Source organism: Ambystoma mexicanum, chromosome 9 (genome assembly GCF_040938575.1).
Source record: "Ambystoma mexicanum isolate Mex_15411 chromosome 9, UKY_AmexF1_1, whole genome shotgun sequence".
NCBI classification, from domain to species: domain Eukaryota; kingdom Metazoa; phylum Chordata; class Amphibia; order Caudata; family Ambystomatidae; genus Ambystoma; species Ambystoma mexicanum.
The window spans coordinates 223027708-223033707 of record NC_090931.1 but is presented as its reverse complement, the minus strand read 5'-3'; positions in this window follow the sequence as shown (position 1 = coordinate 223033707).

The window sequence follows — 6000 nt, the reverse complement described above, 5'->3', positions numbered from 1 at the left end:
CTCCTCCGTTCCAGGCTGCACACCTCATTACCTTCACTGGTCGGATCTCATCTACGTTGTATACACAGTACTTTATTTCCCGTTGGGGGTTCTTCCTGGGTTAGTTCTGGTTCTATCTTCTCTACAACGGGAATCTCCTCCTCCGTCTCTCCTGGTCTCCTACTCCTTGGTCTCGATGCGTCACCACTAGCGAAGGTCCGCTGTTACGGAGGGTTCCCTTCCCCCTCCGGGAACCGGGCTCTTCGTGTTCTGCTCCAAAGCCTTGCCTTTATCTCGCAGGGGACTCCTTGTGTTGGTTTTGCTGGTCTACCTGGTCCACTTCCTGCATCGGCATTGCTTCCTGTTGAGACGCCACGACTCACAGGCGACCTGAAATGTAGCATCCCTCCGTTTCCCCTTGATACTTCGGACGGGCGTCCTGGGGGGGAGGGGGAAGCTCTTCAGGGCAGTCCTTTAGGGCCATGCAGGTGACGATTCTGATCACCGGCTTATGCCCGCTTCAGCAGGCCCCGACGGAGGACAGTGAGACACGTCTTCACGTTCTGTCGGCCATCTTGGAATCCCATGTATGCAATTCATGTGGGAAACTGTGTTCCCTGTTTTCCTGTTATGTTTATTTCAGTATGTATTATGTTGCTCACAAAGGAATAAGTAGTTTGTACATTTTTCAAATTAATTTTGAATTTGTTCTATTTATGTTCTGTACGTGCTATTGAATACCCTTATTCTATGGATGATTATCTGTCCAAAATACTATAAAATAGTATATTTTGTTTATTAAATATTCTTTCTATATCACATTAATGTGTCTGACTTAGCCCACGACTGCTTGTAGCCTCATTCATTGTGTGGTCAAATAATGTTTACCATTATTAGGTTTCTGAATGCTTCATTTGGGCACAAACCTCCTTGTTTTGACTTATAATACTCATTTGTTCCCAACTGCTTTTGAGCTTCCCCTTTGGGTAATGTCTTCCTGAATCCAACAATGCCAAAGAGGTTGGTCATCCAATAGAATAGATAAATAGTAGGCCATCCCTGGGAACTCCTGCGTCAGATTTCTGCTTCTTTCGGCCATCTCAGTGGTTTGATACTGTGGCTGCAACTGCCAGTTCTCTTCCAGGTCTTCAATCTCATCTGGCAGTCCGAACCAGAGGATAATGGGCTCAGAAGGAACGCTCCTTTGGTCTCAGCCACTTGGCAGGGCCCGGTCACATTAGCTCAACTAAAACCAGTCCTGGGGGCCGGGACCCCCCCCAATACAAAGGGTGCAGCAGGAGTGAGATAGTTTAGCCCTAAAAAATCCACTCCTGGGTTGTTAAGACTATAACAAAAGTGCTTCTGGAGAGTCAGTCCCAACGCGTAGCCAAACCCCAAACCTCATCACAGGAAGTTATATATTCACCTTTCAGAGAAAGGATTTTTATTTTTCTGAGGTTGCCGGCAAATGTTTTGATAGATTCTCCTGCTTAACTAGAAAACATAAAGGCCGGTCCACATGTCCCACGGATAAAATGTTACAGTCACAGATTGCAGTTCATGAAATTGAACGTACTGACTGCAGATATTCCAAGCCAAACAGCCATTGTCTTCTCCACTCCGCTCTACCCACCACAGAAACAGCGTTACGGTTTCCTAGCATGGGAAGGAGTGGCTCCCCCAAAAACCAGCTCCCTTCGCTCACCAAGACTTTTTCCATACTTCTGGTTCAGACGCTGGGGAGTAGAGGTCCTCTCCCTCTCCTCTCTCACTACTTTCCTGTTTTCTAAAAGTAAGTGCATACGTGGTGGGGTTCGGTCTCAACCTTTAATATTGCCGCCTCCAGCGCGTATGGCTTATAACATAAAATGCTTTCCCTTTGATCACTGGTCAAGGGATGTTAAAAATCAAGTATTTCTGTTTGCCTAACAAAGAATTAGGTAGGACTAGTGATTCTACTTGCTTCTAATACATCCCCTATGTCTATGTATATGGGGTATCGGGGTCAGGATAATCAGTCCAGTACTACTTGGGGGTAGGTCAACCGGTTTCAGCGGGATTTAGTTATTGGCCGCTTTCTTCAGGTCGAATACTCCTAACTATCAATTTTGTGAAGATTATGAGGATGTCTTCGGGTGTCCAGTGGGCTTAATGCATGGATCCCTGAATCCTATAGGATAAAACAACAAAAAAGACAAATGGAACTCACATCAGTCTATGGGTGCTTTCTAAACGGGTGTATGGGTATATGTGTCCATACATTCTGAGGGTAAGAATTTTCTTACATGTGTTGGGCAGCCTTTTAGTGTCGCTGCCTGTTCTATGGTGAGCGGGTCATGTGCTCAACTCTGTATATTCCAAACTGGAATCTGTGGATAAATTAATAAACAATGCTGGTATCTCGTTGTCTTGTACTCTAAAATTCTACCCATGTGAGGGCCGTGTACTACACCACGACACAACAGTAAAACTTCAAAGATGTATTCACCTGTCTTCACTGGTAAATTTTCGCACAGTGGAAGGATCGATTCTTCTGTCCTTAAGGTTGTGCTCCCATGGACAGAAACACACATAGGATCCCTTAGGTACTTGCTTTACGACCATGTCTCTCAGAAACTTTCTGTGCGGCTTGGCCCCATTTTTGCTAATGTAGCCCTTCTGTTCTAACTTCTGTGGGCATTTCTTGTAGTGGCCTGTCTCTCTCCAGTGCCTGCTCTTTGTAGTGTGTTTTCAATGCCAGTCTTATAAACTGCATGCAACTCTATTCTTAACTTTGTTCCACGACTCCCGCTTGCATGGCTATGTCTATCTTTACATTTGCTCATATCCGTTTTTTCAAATCTACACATGTGGGTTAGTGGACCGTTATAGTTCCATATTCCATTCTATTCCTGAGTGGTTGTGTAGACCTGGTTCTTTAGTTAACTCGGCTCTATTATTGTTTAGCCCCCTTCAACAGTCTTGTGCATTGCTCACCTTGATTCCTTTAAACACCCGGGTTATTTTGGTAGTCAGTATGTGCTGCACGAACAATAGACAAACGTGAGTTTCTTCCGAATGCGCGGAGACGCGATATCACAATACAATTGGACATCCCACTTGTGATGCAACTCGAATCATCATGCCATGATTTAGGAATAATATTCATGTCTCAACAGCACGGAGACAATTGATCATGTGATCGGAACCTTGGTTTATAAACAAAGAGCAATCCAAGATGGCGCTCGACACGAACCGGTACACGAGACACGGCTGTTTAAAGGAATCAAGGTGAGCAATGCACAAGACTGTTGAAGGGGGCTAAACAATAATAGAGCCGAGTTAACTAAAGAACCAGGTATACACAACCACTCAGGAATAGAATGGAATATGGATTTCACTAACCCACATGTGTAGATTTGAAAAAACGGATATGAGCAAATGTAAAGATAGACATAGCCATGCAAGCGGGAGCCGTGGAACAAACTTAAGAATAGAGTTGCATGCAGTTTATAAGACTGGCATTGAAAACACACTACAAAGAGCAGGCACTGGAGAGAGACAGACCACTACAAGAAATGCCCACAGAAGTTAGAAAAGAAGGGCTACATTAGCAAAAATGGGGCCAAGCCGCACAGAGAGTTTCTGAGAGACATGGTCGTAAGGCAAGTACCAAAGGGATCCTATGTGTGTTTCTGTCCATAGGAGCACGACCTTAAGGACAGAAGAATCGATCCTTCCACTGTGCGAATATTTACCAGTGAAGACAGGTGAATAAATCTTTGAAGTTTTACTGTTGTGTCGTGGTGTAGTACACGGCCGTCACATGGGTAAAATTTTAGAGTACAAGACAACGAGATACCAGCATTGTTTATTAATTTATCCACAGATTCCAGTTTGGAATATACAGAGTTGAGCACATGACCCACTCACCATAGAACAGGCAGTGACACTAAAAAGCTGCCCAACACAGTTAAGAAAATTCTTACCCTCAGAAAGTATGGACACATATACCCATACACCCGTTTACCAGCATTGTTTATTAATTTATCCACAGATTCCAGTTTGGAATATACAGAGTTGAGCACATGACCCGCTCACCATAGAACAGGCAGTGACACTAAAAAGCTGCCTAACACAGTTAAGAAAATTCTTACCCTCAGAAAGTATGGACACATATACCCATACACCCGTTTAGAAAGCACCCATAGACTGATGAGAGTTCCATTTGTCTTTTTTGTCGTTTTAGCCTATAGGATTCAGGGATCCATGCATTAAGCCCACTGGACACCCGAAGACATCCTCATAATCTTCAAAAAATTGAAGCTTACATAGAGAATACCATAATTAGGAGTATTCGTCCTGAAGAAAGCGGCCAATAACTAAATCCTGCTGAAACCGGTTGACCTACCCCCAAGTAGTACTGGACTGATTATCCAGACCCCGATACCCCATATACATAGACATAGGGGACATATTAGAAGCAGAAGAATCACTAGTTCTACCTAATTCTTTGTTAGGCGAACAGAAATACTTGATTTTTGACATCCCTTGACCAGTGATCAAAGGGAAAGCATTTTATGTTATAAACCATACGCGCTGGAGGCGGCAATATTAAAGGTTGAGACCGACCCCCACCATGTATGCACTTACTTTTAGAAAACAGGAAAGTAGTGAGAGAGGACAGGGAGAGGACCTCTACATCCCATTTGTAGTCGGCACATCAGCACTTGCTAGGGCTGGCTCAATGGGCTATGAGGTTACTTAGCTATAGGGATAATTAGTTATCGCTAGGGATCCAGCTTGAGGAATAACTTTTTAAATAAATATCCTTCTGTCAGTTTGGTGATACAAGAATTAAGGTATAGACGGGAGGTGACAACCTTTCGACTCCTATTTGTTGTTACTGCATCAGATGCTGGGGAGACAGAGGGACCCAGAATGCAGCAGGAAGTGCCAGGGGAACTGATAGGGAGAAAGAAGGAGACAGGTCACGTATCAAAACCATTTCTAAGATCAAAATGTTGGCTGGACTTGATGGAGCTTAAGGCCAGCCCTCGGTCAGCACACATGACCACAACTACATGAGCCAAGCAGAGGCAGCTTTCAGTACTTATGTTTATCTACTGAAGAAAAGCTTTGCCCCAGGAGGATTGGTAACTGCACCATATAAACTCGGTTTGTACTAGTTGTGGCTGAAGGTTGGACAGTAATGGAGTTTATTGGAGGTGAGAGGGGGTGAAGCACTCAGGAGGAGGTGGTGCAGATGTGGAGGAGTTGGTAATATCTGGAAGAGGTGTTAAATAGGTGGAAGAGATGGTAATATTTGTGGGAGGTGGCGACAAGTTTATTGCACTGATAGTGTCTGTCAGAGATATTGTAGAGCTGGGGAAGAGAGCAGTATGTTGAGGAGGTGGCGAATGATTAGAGGAAGTGGTAGTATTGGGAGGTAGGGTCACCAAGGAACAGGCTGTAACAACGGACAGAAGTCGGAAACAGCAAGCGTAGGAAGGAACGAGGATGCTGGTTTGTCCCAGGAAGCTGACGAATGTGGTATGCGGTACGAGAGACAGGCAGAGCAGTGATGTCTGTAGAAGTAGAGATGAAAAGGGGTGCAGCTTGGAAGGTGGAAGAAGGGACTAGGGAGTACGCATTTCTGGTTTGATTGCTGTCTCTGACTCCAGAACCACAAGAAGCTGAACCTGTACCTGTACCTACACCTGGTCGAGAAGACAGAGAGGCGTTTCTTGAAGAGACTTTGATGAACTCAGTTGAAGTCCTACTTGTGGTGACTTTTAAAGGTACATGGCATGGGTACAGGACTCAGGGAAGTAGTGGTGAGCACCATCGAACAAGGTTGTGAGACTTTGTTTGGACACTCACAGGACTTCTTGTTTGGAGTCTTTTGTGCTGATATTCTGTTTTCAAGAAAATAAAGTACTGTAAAATCATTTGAGAGTCTCAATATCTGTACATCCCACTCAGCGCTGTCTGAGAACACCAAAGAAAGTATGCACAATAAGTGAGTAAAATAATATACAT